The sequence below is a fragment of the Giraffa tippelskirchi genome, chromosome 4 (genome assembly GCF_054371585.1).
Source record: "Giraffa tippelskirchi isolate mGirTip1 chromosome 4, T2T-mGirTip1v1.2.pri, whole genome shotgun sequence".
In the NCBI taxonomy this organism is placed as follows: domain Eukaryota; kingdom Metazoa; phylum Chordata; class Mammalia; order Artiodactyla; family Giraffidae; genus Giraffa; species Giraffa tippelskirchi.
The window spans coordinates 179,337,638-179,354,600 of record NC_137278.1 but is presented as its reverse complement, the minus strand read 5'-3'; the positions used below and the strand labels follow the sequence as shown (position 1 = coordinate 179,354,600).

Sequence of the window (16,963 nt, the reverse complement as noted above, 5' to 3'; positions counted from 1 at the left end):
GGGTTTTTTGTTTATTTTTGATATTGAGTTGTATGAGTTCTTTATATAGTTTGGGTATCAACCCCTAATTGAACATAGAATTTGCAGATATTCTTTCACATTCAACATCTTGCCTTTTAATTTTCTTGAGTTTCCTTTGCTGTGCAGGAACTTTTTAGCTTGATGTAATCCCAAAGTTGTTTATTTTTGCTATTGTTGCTTCTGCTTTTTGAAGTCAGATTCAAAAAATCTTAGCAAAACCACTGTCAGGGAACTTACTGCCTATCTTTTCTTCTGGGAATTTTTTGTCTTCAGGTCTTCCATTAAAGTCTTTAATCCACTTTTAGTTAATTTTTCTATATAATGTAAAATAGTAACCTAGTTTTATTCTTCCGCATGTGGCTGTCCAGTTTCCCCAAAACTGTTTTTTGAAAAACCTGTCATATTTCCATTATATCTTCTTGGCTCCTTCATCATAAATGAATTGACCATATATACAAGGGTTTATTTCTGGGCTTTCCCTTCTGTTTCGTTGATCTATGTATCTGTTTTTAGTCCAGTAACACACTGTTTTTATTACTATGGCTTTATAGTATAGTTTGAAATCGGGGAGTGTGACGCCTCTTGAATACCTTTGTTTTTTCTCAAGAATGCTTTGACTCTTTAGGGTGTTCTGTGATTCCATATAAATTTTAGGATTATATAATTCTATTTCTATGAAAAATACCATTGAGATTTTGATAAGGATTGCATTGAATCTGTAAATCACTAATAGTACGGAAATTTTAACAGTACTAATTCTTCCAACCCAGGAGCACAGAATATCTTTTCATTTAGTGTGTCTTCTTCATATTTCACCAATGTCATATTACTGCCTTGGCAAAATTTATTTCTATTTTATTCATTTTGATGTAGTTGTAATTGGATTGTTTCTTAATTTATCATTTTGCAGGACACTGAGTTATTATTCTTTTAAAGAAATGTTTGGATTAGTTTTTAAAACGCACTACTTAGATTTTAATGCCACATTTTAAATTGTGGTATTTTAGATAATTCTCTCATGAAAGGGAATTTAATTTTCCAAATATCCATTGTTTGATAGTGATTTTTAACTTGTGTCTCTAGGGGTTATAGTTTAAAAGTTATAACTTTATGGCATTTGTCTAAGATGTAACAGGAAAAGTATAAAAATAAATATCATTTGGTACATATCACAAGTATATTCATGTGATAAAAGACTGAATATTACTTTATATGGAAAAAGAAGTGTTAAGGATCTCAAATCCTTATCCCGGATTATCTAGATGAGCCCTCATGCAGTCATATCTATCCTTGCAAGAGAGAGGCAGAGGGAATTTTTGAGGCCAAAGATGATAAGTCAGTGGGAGGCAGAGACAATAGTGATGGTGATGTGGTCGCAAGCCAAGGAATGCCTGAGCCACTGGAGGTTTGAGGAAGGAATCTTAGAACTTCTCTCAGTACCTTGGGAGGGACCTGGCTCTGCTGATACTTTGATTTTGGACTTCTGATCCCTAGAACTGTAAGAGAAAATTCTTTGTTGATCACTTTGTGCATGGACTGAATGTTTGTTTTCCCCTAAAATTCATGTGTTGTGGTCTTACCCCATTGTGATGGTATTTGGAGGTGAGACCTTCAGGAGGTAATCAGGCTTAGATGAGGTCATGAGGATAGAGCTCCTATGATGGATTTCATGCCCATATAGGAAGAGACCAGAGAGCTAGTTCTCTTTCTCTCCATCATATAAGGATACAACAAGAAGGTGGCTGTCTAAAAACCAGAAAGTGGGCTCTCATTAGACAACAGATCTGCTGGCATCTTGATCTTGGACCTCCCAGCCTCCAGACTTGTGAGAAATAACTGTTGTTTAAGTTATCAAGTCTGTATATTTTGTGCCAGCAGCCTGAACTAAGATACTCAGTAATGACACAAATGCAATGATAAAATGTAGATATAAGGTAAATCATAGGAGAAAATATTTTACAAAGAGAATGATAACTACTTTTTAAAAGAGAGTATTGAAAAAACCTCAAATAGCCAAAGCAATCTTGAGAAAGAAGAATGGAACTGGAGGAATCAACCTGCCTGACTTCAGGCTCTACTACAAAGCCACAGTCATCAAGACAGTATGGTACTGGCCCAAGGACAGAAATATAGATCAATGGAACAAAATAGAAAGCCCAGAGATAAATCCACGCACCTATGGACACCTTATCTTTGACAAAGGAGGCAAGAATATACAATGGAGAAAAGACCTCTTTAACAAGTGGTGCTGGGAAAACTGGTCAACCACTTGTAAAAGAATGAAACTAGAACACTTCCTAACACCATACACAAAAATAAACTCAAAATGGATTAAAGATCTAAACGTAAGACCAGAAACTATAAAACTCCTAGAGGAAAACATAGACAAAACACTCTCCGACATAAACCATAGCAGGATCCTCTATGACCCACCTCCCAGAATATTGGAAATAAAAGCAAAAATAAACAAATGGGACCTAATTAAAATTAAAAGCTTTGTCACAACAAAGGAAACTATAAGCAAGGTGAAAAGACAGCCTTCAGAATGGGAGAAAATAATAGCAAACGAAGCAATGGACAAACAATCTCAAAAATATACAAGCAACTCCTGCAGCTGAATTCCAGAAAAATAAATGACCCAATCAAAAAGTGGGCCAAAGAACTAAACAGACACTTCTCCAAAGAAGACGTACAGATGGCTAACAGACATATGAAAATATGCTCAACATCACTCATTATCAGAGAAATGCAAATCAAAACCACAATGAGGTACCATTTCACGCCCATCAGAATGGCTGCTATCCAAAAGACTACAAGCAACAAATGCTGGAGAGAGTGTGGAGAAAAGCGAACCCTCTTACACTGTTGGTGGGAATGCAAACTAGTACAGCCACTATGGAGAACAGTGTGGAGATTCCTCAAAAAACTGGAAATAGAACTGCCATATGACCCAGCAATCCCACTGCTGGGCATACACACTGAGGAAACCAGACTTGAAAGAGACACGTGTACCCCAATGTTCATTGCAGCACTGTTTACAATAGCCAGGACATGGAAGCAGCCTAGATGCCCATCAGCAGATGAATGGATAAGGAAGCTGTGGTACATATACACAATGGAATATTATTCAGTCATTAAAAAGAATACATTCGAATCAGTTCTAACGAGGTGGACGAAACTGGAGCCTATTATACAGAGTGAAGTAAGCCAGAAAGAAAAACACCAATACAGTATGCTAACACATATATATGGTATTTAGTCAATCAGTAAAGATAACCCTGTATGCGAGACATCAAAAGAGACGCAGATAGAACAGTATTATGGACTCCACGTGAGAGGGTGAGGGCGGGATGATATGGGAGAATGGCATGGAAGCATGTAAATTATATGTGAAACGAATTGCCAGTCCAGGTTCAATGCATGATGCAGGGTGCTCAGGGCTGGTGCACTGGGATGACCCAGAGGGATAGGATGGGGAGGGAGGTGGAAGGGGGGTTCTGGAAGGGGAAAACATGTACACCCATGGTGGATTCATGTCATTGTATTGCAAAACAAATACAATATTGCAAAATTAAAAAATAGAAAATAAACTAATTTAATAAAATAAAATAAAAGAGATTATTGTATTTAGTGATAGTGAGGAGATAATAAGACAAGCATTTTCATACACTTCAAAATGGAACAAGATTGTAGAGCTATTAGAAACTGTTTTCCAAGAGTATTTAAGGTCAAAATATGACTACCACATAATCCTAAGTAAAAACAGTTTGTTTTTTTTTTTACATTATGAACCAAATTTTAAGTATCTAGTTAATCTATTCCATAGGAAAAGAAATGTGAAGTAAAAAGCAACCTATGGAACAAATCTGCCTTAATTTAATCCTTGCTTTTCCACTTCTTAGCTGTGCAGTCTGGGCAAAGTACTGAAGATTCCTAAGCTTCTGTTTCCATCTACAAAAAGCATGATAAAACAACCTATGCACCTTATAGAGAACTAAATGTGGTGGTATTTTCTCAGTGCTGAAAACAATGACTAGCATACTCTTAAGTGTGCAATGTAGTGTTTTTGTTTGTGTGTAACAAATTTTAATCTAGGAGAGTTCTTTACCTAATTACTTCAAAATTCATTTCCTTCTTCCTGCGTTTGAAACACAGATACGAAAAAAGGCTCCACTTCCACAATAGCAGACCTGCCCCACAGCAGACTACAAACATAACTGATAGAAACTATTAAAAGAATAAAAAAGTCACTGGGTATTGCCCCACAGGTATGTACCAAATGAAGAAAGATTTATTCAAGAAAATCTGCTCACACTTGGTAAGAACAACCAATATGGCAGCCGAATCATGACCTACTCCTACCCTGTTGCCCTCAGCTCAGCATTACAATATCTCCACTCAACTGGTGTGGCTAAGAAGACAGGCTTCCTCTCCTTTCATCTCCCATGAAAGGATACCATGTCTTACCAGGAGGGTAGGCTGCCAGCATTTCTCACCCCCTCCAGTGTCAAGTTACAGAGGCTGGATTCCTGGTAAGTGCAGCTAAGAGGTCAGGAGCTCCCTTCCCTCACTCAGCCCCTGCTGACAGAATGAAGACACCATTGCAGACACCATGCCTGGAATACTAGGGCCCCAAGTGCCGCCACTCCATCTTGCTTGAAGGTCAGAAGTTCCACACTGGGAGAGGCAAGCCAAGAAGACCAGAGCTACTGCCTGCACTCAGCCCTTGGAGCAGTGGCTAAGAGATTTTACCTAGGGGAAGAGACAGTCCATAAGAACAGAGAGCTTCAAAGCTCTTTCCACAGGAACTGATTTTATTTGAAACAGAGTGTGGGGAAGTTCAAGTTTCAGGATACTCTCAAAAACAATGGAAATCTCTAGAGTAAGCAAATGAAAAAAGGCTGGTAGACCCTCTTAGTAAGCAAAATGCTAAACCATAGACCAGTTTCACAAAAGAGAACCTAGGGAAAGAGCTAAGAAAAGCCTTCCTGAAGTCAGAACAAACCTCAAAGACTAGCTGAAAAAACTGCCACTGCCCACACTGAATTGCATCAGACTATGAAACAATTTATGCCCCATAGCATTGTTTGCAACAATAGAGCAATCAGTCAGCAATTCCTTAAGCCCCAAACCTAGGTAGATACCTTAAGCGGGGGTAAGGTGGGGGTGCAGGTAACTGGTAACAGAAACTGCTTTTGAGAGGACTCAGGTGTTGAATTTAACAGAACAAGACCTCAAAGCGGCTGTTGTAAAGATCTTCAAATAACCAAAGGAAACTATGTTTTATGAAGTAAAGGAAGCCATGATGACAGCTTCTCATCGCATTGAGAGAATAAATAAATTATCAGTATGAAAACTGTAAAAGAGAGCCAAATAGAAATTCTAAAGTACAATAAAAAGTGCAGTAACCAAAATGAAAAATTCACTAGAGGGGCTCAGCAGTTGGTTTGCACTGGCTAAAGAAACTAATGAACTCAAAGATGGATTGACAGGAGGCCATGCAATACAAAAAAAAAAAGTAGGATAAAGAATGAAGAAAAATGGACAGCGCCTCAGAGAATGGTACCACTAGGGCTACTGACATAGGTGTAATGGGAGTACTAGAAGGAGAGAAGAAAGAGAAAAGAGCAGGGGAAAAAATGGAATAAATAATAGCTGAAAATATCCCCAATTTGATGAGAAACATTAATCTATACATCCAAAGAGCTTGATGAACTCCAACAAGGATAAACAAAAAGAGATTCATACTCAGGCGCATCATTATAAAATGCAGAAAAACAAAGAGAAAATCTGTTATAAAAGCAGCAAAAAGAAAAAACAACCAGTCACTTAGAATGGAATCCCAATAAAATTAATAGCTGACTTCTCATCAGAAATAATGGGGGTCAGAAGGATGATAAAGAAAAAATTGTCAATTAACAGTCTTCTGTCCTATAAAACTGTCTTTCAGAAATAAAGTCAAAGTGACATTTCCGGATTAACAAAACTCGAGAATTTTTGCTTACAGATTCACCTTGCAAGTAATCCTAAAGGAAGTTCTTTTTTTAAAAATAGTAATAACATGGGATTTATACTCAACAAACTTAAGTATATAATACAGTATTGCTAACTATACACACACTGTTATATATTACATCACTGGATCTTTTTCATTTCGCTTGACTGAAATTTTATACCTATTGAACAGCAACTCCCCAGTGCCTGGCACCCCATCCCCTGGCAGCCACCATTCTACTTTCTGCTTCTGTTTGACTGCTTTGCATTCCTCATATAAGGAGAATGTTGCAGAATTTGTCCTTCCGTGACTGCCTCATTTCACTTCATAATGTGTTCCAGCTTCGTCTATGTTGTAGCTATGCTAGGATTTCTTTCTTTTCTTTTTGGTTGCATGTATATACTACATTTGCTTTATGCATCCATCCATTGATGGACACTTAGATTATTTCCAGCTCTTAGCTACTGTGAATAATGTTGCAGTGGACGTAGGTGTATAAATATCTCTTTGAGATCCTGATTTCCAGTTATTTTGGATAAATACTCAGAAGTGGGATTGCTGGTTCATATGGTAGTTCTATTTTTATTTTTGAAGGAAGTTCCATACTGTTTGAAAGAGCCTGCACCATTTCATGATCTTTCACCTGCCAACAGCATACAAAGGTTGCAGTTTCTCCACATCCTCACCAGCACTTTCTGTTTTTGTTTTAGTAATCACTGTCCTAACAGGTGTGAGTTGATGTTTTACTGTGTTTTTGATATTTGTTTCCTTGATGATTAGTGATGAGCATCTGTGGACCATATGTTTGTCACCTTTGGAAAAATATTATCTATTCAAAATTTTTTGCCCAGTTTTAAGTTCGGTTATTTGGTTGTTTTTGTTTTTGTTTGCTCATTTTTGTTGAGTTGTAAGAGCTCCCTGTAAATTATGGACATTAAAATCTTATCACATATGTTTTGCAAGTGTTGCAAATGTTTTCCCATTTTGTAGGTTGCCTTTTCACTTTGTTGACTTCTTCCTTTATTGTACAGAGCTGTTTAGTTTTATGTCCTCCCACTTGTCTATTTTTGCTTTTGTTGCTGTGATTTTGGTGCCATATCCAAGAAATTATTTTCAAGCCTAATGTCATGAAGCTTCTAGTATGTTACCCTCTGAGAATTTTACAGTTTCAGGTCTTACATTGAAGTCTTTAATCCATTTTGAGTTGATTTTTGTGTATTCTGTGAGATGAGAGTCCAATTTCATTTATTTACTTGTGGATATATTATTATATGTTTTTAAATCGCAAAGTGTGATGCCACCAGCTTTATTCTTCTTTCTAAAGATTTTTTTGGGGGGCGGTACTATTTGTGGTTATTTGCAGTTCCATATGAATTTTAAAATTATTTTCTCCATTTCTGTAAAAAATGTCATTGAGATTTTAATAGAGATTTCATTGACCCTATAGATTACTTTTGATAGATTGGACATTTTAACAGTACTAAACTATCTGTACCCGAGCATAGGGTGTCTTTCCATTTGTTGTACTCTTTAATTTCTTTCATCCAAGTCTTCCTTTTAGTTTACAGGTCTTCCACCTGCTTGGTTAACTTAATTCCTAAGTATTTCATTCTTTAATGCTATTGTAAATGGAATTGTTTTCTTAATGTCTTTTAATGGATGTTTTGTCATTAGTGTATAGATATCTGATTTTTGTGTATTGGTTTTGTATCCTGCTTCACTGAATTTGTTAGTTGTAACATTTTTTGTGTGTGTGGATGCTTGTTTTCTGCATATAAGATAGTAACATCTGCAAACAGATAATTTTACTTCTTTCTTCCTTATTGGGATGGCTTTTATTTCTTTTTCTTGCCTAATTGCTCTGGCTAGGAATTCCAGTACTATGTTGAATAGAAGTGGTGGGAGTGAGAATCCTTGCCTTATTCTCAATCTTAGAATAAAAGCTTTCAACTTTTCACTTTTGAGGATGATGATAGATGGTGGCTTTTCATATGTGGCCTTTATAAGTTGAGTTAATTTTCTGTACTCCTAGTCTGTTAAGAGTATTTATTATGAAAAGGCATTGAATTTTGTCAGATGCTTTTTTACATTGATGAGATGATGTGATTTTTATCCTTCACTCAGATATATGGGATGTCATATTAATTGGTTTTTGTATTTTGAACCATCCTTGTATCCCAGGGGTAGATTGCACTTGGTCATAGTATATGATCCTTTTAATGTGTTTTTTAATTTGAATTGCCTGTATATTATTTAGGATTTTTGCTTTGGTATTCTTCAGGATATTGACCTCTAATTTTCTTATACTATGCTTGTCTGGCTTTGGTATCAGAGTAATTCTGGGCTCAAAATAAGTTTGGATATGTTCCCTCCTCTTCAGTTTTTGAGGAGTTTGAGAAGAAGAGTTTGAGAAAGAGTGGCATTAATTCAGTTTTTTAAAATTTCTGCTCTCATATTTATTGGTTCCCTCCTTCTGCTAAATTTGCACATAGTTTGTTTTTCTTTTTGTGGTTCCTTAAGGTATAGAGTTAGGTTGTTTATTTGAGTTTTTTTTTTTTTTCTTTTAATATAGATGTTTATTGCTGTAAACAGTCCCCTTAGTACTGAGTTTGTTGGTCCATAAATTTTGATTTATTGTGTTTTCTATTTTGTCTCAAGGTATTTCCTAATTTCCCTTTTGCTTTTTGACCCACTGGTTGTTCAAGAACATTCTGTTTAACTTCTGAATATTTCTGGATTTTCCTGTTTTGCTTCTGTCATCGGTCTCTAATTTCATTACATTGTGGTTAGAAAAGATACATGTTATGATTTCAACCTTAAATTTGATAAAATTTTTTGGTTATTTAATATTTGATCTATCCTGGACAGTGTTTTATGTACACTTGAGAAGAATATATATTCTACTTTTGTTGAGTGGAATGTTCTGTGTATATATATGTCTTTAGATCCATTTGGTCTGTGGTGTTGTCCAAATCCTTTGTTTCCTAATCTACTCTGAATGATCCACCCATTGTTTAAAGTGGGGTATGGCTGTTCCCTATTATTATTGTATTGCTGTCTGTGTTTCCCTTCAGTTCTGTCAATGTTTGCTTCATATATTTAGATGTTGTGATTTTGAGTGCATGTATTTTATAACTGTTGTGTCTTCCTGGGGAATTTTACCCATTACCATTATCTCATGACAATGACTCTAAAAATATTGGCAGATGATTGGACATGTATTTGATTAATGTCAAATATGTAAAATACTTGTCATGTGTTATTATTTACTGCCTAACCCACGTTTACAATTTAACCAGCCAATTACCATTCTCAATTGTAGTAGATAAGAGACTTCTGCTATGAAGCTCTGGCCTTGGAGCTAAGAACTTCCTGGAGACTGGGTTTGAAAGTTGTTAAGTCATTAATAAAATTAAACATATTAAGCATCTATTGTGCGTTTGGCCTGTCAATATGTAGCTAGTCATTGATACCATGACAATGACTTTGCTCACTCAGGGAGAGGGTATAAATGAGTGGCATAGAGGGTAGAGCCGGAAATTCACTAGTTAACCTCAGCCTGAAAAAAAACAGCCCACAATGCTGTCTAGTGGGGAATGACCAGATGGATAGGAGAAGCTATGAAAAGTAGGATATAAAAAATGAGGAAAGAGTGTTTGCAAAAGAATGGTCAGCAGCATCAGTGCTGTAGAAGCACCAAAGAAGATAAAAGAGTAACCTGAGTATGAAGATATGGGCCACCAAGCATGAGATTCTTGGGAAACTTGTTGGGAATATTTCATTGGTAAATGGAGGACAGGTTATAGTGAATTCTGTGAGATGAATGGAAATGAATTATAATTGTAAAAACTTGAACCATGTGTAAATTTAATATTTTGTGTATTTGAAAATATGTCTCACTCATAACTTCATTCTCTTTTCCCATATTCTGTAGGATTATAGGTGATTTTATTATCTGGAGCCTGCCTTCTTTTGAAATTTTCTATAATGAACATATTTTGCCTTTGTAGTTGAGAAAGAAAGTGTCTAAAAGATACAGTGTATCCAGAATGTATCCAAAAGATACAACAGTGTGCAATAGCCTTATCTATCAATATGTTGGAATACAAAAAAATGTTGTCTAAACAAGTATTTCACAATTTTGCTAAAAATTTCTGGGCTACAAAAGACCCTTTTCTTTGGAATTTCCTTTAATTTTACATGGAATAAGAAAAATTGTGTTTTGGAAAGTTCTGAAGCCTTGGGTAATCGTAAGAGTCTCTGCTGAATTGTCTTTTGGCTACTATAATCCACACACATGGACTTATTAACTTATTCTAACCCTTGAGTTTTATTTCTCCTTGTAGCTGTAGTAGAGTGACAGCAAAGAGAGAGAATAGGGCCCTCGCTTACCTAATGGGACTGAAAAAAAGAGATTGAACTTTTGATCATCACCTCCTTGCTTGTATTATGTATGAGGTGTGGTGAGTGGAAAAGTGTTTACCTACCATGTGTTTAGTGCAAAACACTGTGAAGAAGTCAGGGTCTTTTTCTCTCCAATTTGTTTGTTTCTCTCCAATTAGCCCTGGCTAGTTTCCTTTTTCCTGAAAGCTAGATTTGGTAGATAAAATGTAGCTTTGACATGCAAAACTAGATTTAAAAAGCAATATAAATCTTTACGGCAGCCTTTAGTTGAAAATGTCCAAGAATGGTTATTTTTATAATACAGAGTAGAAAGTCTTCAAGTCTCATCCAGTTCTCTCCCTTCTCCCTCTCTAGCATGGTAGCCATTCGACACATTTTACTTCTGCCAAGAAACTGCATCCCCGTGTTCATCCGTCACTGCTTAACTCAACTCTGTTTATCGTGTCAGCCTCTCAGGCTGTTTTCACTTCTGTTCTCCAGTACCTGCGATTCTTCATTAAGGAGCAAGGTGGTGGCAGGGGGCGGGGGAGTCTAGGGAGAGAAGAATGTTGCAAACATGTATTTTTTTTTAATTGTATCCTTATAACAAAACACAAGTGCTTCACACATTTTTTTTATCTCTCTGGGGAAGGGTGACATCTGGTGGCTGAAACAACAAGCCCCAATTCAAGAGATCTAAAGCTTGAGGTATCACATTTCTGCTGAAATTGTGTGCAAATGTTCGTGTTTTATCTTTTTTTTTTTTTTTTTTGCAGTGTCCCATGTACTCATTCCAAGTAAACCAGTGTTTTTGCCACCATGTTTAAATACTGCCTCTTTTGTTACTCATCATCTGTGTTCCTTATTCATGCTTGGCCTTAATTCAAGATCCAAAATATTTCCTTAACAGAATGTTTCCTAACAAGACTGTCTTCTTTATACTCTTTTATGTAATTAAACCTAAAACTTTTCTGTTAGTTTTAAGTTCTTAATTGTTAGTGATCATTCTAATAGAAAAACAGTTTTACCTAATGGTTAAAGAAACTATCTACCTGAAATTATGCTGTATGATTTATACTCCTAGCTTCTGTTTATCTTTGAATCAACTCTCTATCCAATATTTAATTGAGTTGCTTCCTCAGAGATACTTATCCTTAACTTGTTTAGTCCATCAGTAAATGGCAACCAGAATGTCAGTTTTGTTTTCAGGTAGTTTTCATTGGTTTGGTTATTTTGCCTCACTTTGTTTTAAAAGAAAAAAAAAAAGGCTTTAGGGCAACAAAAGCATATAACTAAAAAGTATAAAAATTATTTTAAAGTAAAAATGAGGCAAAGAGATAAAGGGATCTTTCTCTTAGAGTACAGATTGCACTATTGTATCCCAAAATTTTCTCAAAACTGATTTTAATTCATTTGTTTTTTAATAGGCAGTTGATAAATGTTATAGTGATCAATATAGTTACAGTTAATGATAAAATAATTCTTGGTAGTTTTTCCCCATGATCAAAAGAATGCTTTATATTCACAAGAAAATAAAAGGCATTTTTGTTCAGGAGCCATGGTTTTCAATGGCACCCCACTCCAGTACTCTTGCCTGGAAAATCCCATGGACAGAAGAGCCTGGTAGGCTGCAGTCCGTGGGGTCGCGAAGAGTCGGACACGACTGAGCGACTTCACTTTCACTTTTCACTTTCATGCATTGGAGAAGGAAATGGCAACCCACTCCAGTGTTCTTGCCTGGAGAATCCCAGGGACAGCGGAGCCTAGTGGGCTTCCGTCTATGGGGTCGCACAGGGTCGGACATGACTGAAGCGACTTAGCAGCAGCAGCATGGTTTTCAGAATTTAGACCTACATTGTTTCTCATGCCTTATAATCCTGAGTAGTGGGATTTTAAGAAGCAGAAGTGAATTCATTCCACATAATTATGCTTGCTTTGAAAGAACTTTCTGTGAGGCGAGGCTCTGTGGGATGACTTTTTAAAGCTGCTTGTCTGGAGAAGATGGATTTTATAATCCAGTATTGAATTTTTGTCTATCACACCCAGAAATATCAGCCTGTTATGTTCAGCAGAACTGTCACTCATACCACAGGCATTTTTGCCGAGGTGTTTGGGGCTTCCCTGGTGGCTCAGACAGTAAAGAATCTGACTGCAGTGTGGGAGACCTGGATTTGATTCCTGGGTCGGGAAGATCCCCTGGAAAAGGAAACGGCAACCCACTCCAGTACTCTTGCCTGGAGAATTCCATGAACAGAGGATCCTGGCAGGCTACAGTCCATGGGGTTGCAAAGAGTCGGACACAACTGAGCAACTAACACTTGCTATGATACAGTAATTCCCATGTTACTCTAAATGTAGTAGAAAAGTGTATTCTAGTGGATAGTATTTAACCTGTATTGTAAATCAAGTAGGTATCTTTGAATTTCTCTTTTTTTCCCAGAATTAGATTTTTATAGATAAGCAACTTCAAAGTAACATCTCAAACAGTTAAGACTCAAAAGGAGTTTTTTTAACATATAGTATACCAACAACTGGTTTTCAAGGTCAATTGTGTATCACAAAATATCAAAACTATGGCACAAAGAAAGCAATTAAGTCAAAAGCCAGACTATGCTTAATTACTACATTTCTTGAACCATTAACCACTATTCTGTTGATAATCTGGGCTTCCCTGATATCTCAGTTGGTAAAGAATCCACCTGCAATGCAGGAGACCCTGGTTCGATTCCTGGGTTGGGAAAATCCGCTGGAGAAGGGATAGGCTACCCACTCTAGTATTCTTGGGCTTCCCTTGTGGCTCAGCTGGTAAAGAATCCGCCCGCAATGCAAGAGACCTGGGTTCAATCTGGGGGTTGGGAAGATCCCTGGAGAAAAGGAAAAGCTACCCACTGTAGTATTCTGGCCTGGAAAATTCCATGGACTGTATCGTCCATGGGGTTGCAAAGAGTCAGACACAACTGAGCAACTTTCACTTTTATTGATAATCTAAGACATCTTGAAATCTCAGATAGATATAATACACTATTTTAATGTATTAGTTCCTAGAGAAAGAGTATTTCAATGTCATATGGTAATAAAGCAATATAGAGACTGTGTAATTGTTACAGAAAGAATGTACTAATTACTTAATTCTGCAAATATGTTTTACAGAGTATCAGTACCATGGAGATGATCTGTAAAGTACAAATAAATATACTATACCATATATAGGAACATACATCCAATTACTGTGTTTACAGAATTTTTAAATGAAACATAGTAATATTTTAATCACTATTGTTTCCTATCCTATTCACTGTTGAAACATGATTAGAAAATAATAATGTAAATATAATGTAAAGAGGGGAAAAAGTAGTTTATTTGCTACCACACCTCTCATGGCTGCACTTCACATCAAGGTTATTTATCTTCCTTTTTATCATCTAGTCAGAGGTCTACAAACTGTTTCTGTAGAGGGCCAAGCAGTAAATATTTCAGGCTTTCCTGGCCATATGGTAAAACCACTCAGTTCCCACATTGTAGCACATGGCAGCCATAGACAGTAGTAGGTAAGTTAATGAACATGACTCTGTTTCAAAAAAACTTTATTTACAGAAACAAGCAGCAGGCCATACATAGCTTACTAATAATCCCTTGCAATATGATCATAGAGATAACAAGTTGAAGCAGTATAAATATCTGACTTCTGACCAGCTTGACTGCTGCTGCTTTCACCGTCAGTAAAGCACTCCAGTACTGTTGCCTGGAAAATCCCATGGATGGAGGAGCCTGGTAGGCTACAGCCCATGGGGTCGCAAAGAGTCGGACACGACTGAGCAACTTCACTTTCAAAGATTCTTTACAGTGATATACTGCCTGACAAAACAATGCAGTCGGCTTTCCCAAACATTGGATCTACTTGCAGACTTTTTTTCTTCTATTTTTTGAGGTATTTGGAAGTTTATGATGTTTTGCCACTCTGTAAATGAAGCATTTGATAATGGTAGGATGTCTTTCATATCATTTTGCCAGCATTATAGTCTCCTTACCTCAGGCATAGGTTTGGGGAGTTTCATTGTGCTAGATTTCTGGATTACTTTGATTTTGCTAACTGCTGAACCTTTAAAGGAACTTCCCTGGTGACTCAGATGGTAGAGCGTCTGCCTGCAATGCAGGAGACCTGGGTTCAATCCCTGGGTCGGGAAGATCCCCTGGAGAAGGAAATGGCAACCCACTCCAGTACTCTTGCCTAGAAAATCCCATGGATGGAGGAGCCTGGTAGGCTACAGTCCATGGGGTCATAAAGAGTTGGACACGACTGAGCGACTTCATTCAAACCTTTAAAATGTCAACACTACAGGGTGCTAGATTTGGTTAGGATTTTTCCTTTTCAGTTGTATCACTTACTTGAATTTTCAGAGTATGCTTTGGCTCTGTGTTACATTTGGGATCCATCCTTCCTCATCAAGATGCTATGAAGTTAATATAGAGTTCTTGAGCTGGATTACCCACCTTTTCTTAAACCTCTGTTATTGTGCTTAGTAGAGGTGTACATGTGTGCTAAATTGTGTCTGACTCTTTGTGACCCTATCGACTGTAGCCCACCAGGCCCCTCTGTCCATGGTATTTTCCGGGCAAGAATACTGGAGTTGGCGGCCATTTCCTTCTCCAGGGATCTTCCCGACTCAGGAATCAAACTCTTGTCTCCTGTCTTGGCAGGCAGGTTCCTTACCACTGAGCCCCCAGGGAAGCTTAATAGAGATACAGACCAGATTTGAGCCAGGCTGAGGGAAGCATACAGTTTGGTAGCAGTGGGCCAGGTGGACAGTAGAAAGGCATAGCAGTTATAAAGTTATGAATGCCTGAGATAATAAGGGGTTTGAACTATTGGCAGTGAGAATGTCAGTCAACTGACTGAGAAATTTCAAAATAAAGTATTGGAAAACCAATGTCTGCTTCTAAAGGTGCTTTTTAAGTCTGGATAATCAGAGTTGGGGTAGGAGAGCTTGAGAAAAGAGGGTTTAATAGAGATTTCAGTAAAAATTTACATGTAAAATTACAGCTGTCCCCATCATTATTAAAAATATTTCTTATTTAAAGAAATTAAACAAATATGAAAAAAAATGCTTTAATGGTTTGATCTGACCTATATTTTACTTATAAATATGTTCCAGATAAATGTAGCAAAATATCTTGTTTCTCATCATCATATGCTATTTTAATGCAGTATATATTTGTGTGTGTTTATTTTAAATTTATATGCATGATACAGCAGCCTACAGCACATAAAGGAAACTTCCTATATCCCAGGAGAGCAACTAACTAAATTATGGCCTTGGGAAACTTGAAAATTTTATATCTGGAAAACTTTTGGATTAGGAATTTTTCCACTGAGCTTGCTTCACTGAAAATATCTTTCCTCTCGGATAGTTTGTAGCACTTTCTTTTAGTTCACTTCATCCATTCTTTTTGTGATGATTTACTAATTTATTTTCACATATAAAACTTCTAAATGTCTTATGGAAAACGTGTGGAAATATTTTTCTTGTTTTTGCTGCATTTTTCCTAAAAGGAAGTGGGAGAAATTTGAGTCATTAATATACAACAATTCTACTGTGTCTGTGTGCTTTTCAATTCACAGCAGGTTGTTCAAAATCATCTAGGTAAGGAACTTTGGAATGTTTATTCAAAACAAACTTCTGGCACTGTTTGTATAGAGAAGTATATCCCAAAGTCAAGTTCGAGGACTCATGGGAAATCATCAGGGCTTAGTCAAAGGTTCCCTTGGGATAGATGAAATTTTAGAAAGACGAACGATAACAAAAAAGAATTTGGAAATTGCTACACTGGTATGAAGCAAAAAATTTTGAAGAAAATATTTTCTGGCAATTTTTATATTATATTTACCTGTGTTTTTAATCCATAAAACACATGAATTTTTAATCCATAAAAATCTCCAAATCTATTAAAAGGGGCTACATAGATTTCATTAGTCTGTGCAAGGCCAGTTTCTTTACCCCTCTTTGATTATTTAAAACAGGATTAGTAGTGGGAATACCAGCTGAGAAATTCTGATGATGTTTGAAATGCCAAGATTGTCCACATAATTAAATGGCATATGTACACACTTTGGCTGTATTCCAAACCCAGGGATTATGTGCCTAACATTAATCCCATGTGTCTACAAAAGCTGTTAGGGTAAACATCTGGAATCTTTTACTACCAAAACTAAAATATTAAACCTAGTCAGTCAAAAGAGCTTCTTACCCACAGATGTCCTACAGAGAGCAATTTTTGTGTGTGATCTTATTTTAAAGCAGATGTGTTAGGAACTAAATATATCAGATGTTTCAACTACCCTTGAAACGTGACTTTTTCTTTAAGGTAAAAATAAGGACAGGTTAAATGTTGCTGAAGAGTTCAGTTCAACCCCAAATACTCCATAATGAGACAGACGGGATCAGTTGGAGATCAAATTCTTACTAAAACTGTGTGGCTCAGTTCCCAGGCGGCTACAGAACCTATTGGAACTCCTTTGATCAAAAGAATTTGGTATCTACTTACATAAATACTGAAGCTCTAAGT

The 16,963-nt window shown here is 36.6% G+C and overlaps 1 protein-coding gene and 1 long non-coding RNA gene across 2 annotated transcripts in view; both read left to right on the top strand.

The window, feature by feature from the left end:
* LOC145545701 (uncharacterized) overlaps nucleotides 1-16,963 on the top strand; it is a 112,428-nt gene that overhangs the window by 66,391 nt on the left and 29,074 nt on the right. The gene's annotated exons all lie outside the window — the stretch shown is intronic.
* LOC145544989 (uncharacterized) lies at nucleotides 1,664-6,007 on the top strand. Its single transcript, XR_014081779.1, has 2 exons — nucleotides 1,664-3,223; nucleotides 3,924-6,007. It is a non-coding gene; the product is annotated as an uncharacterized LOC145544989 (long non-coding RNA).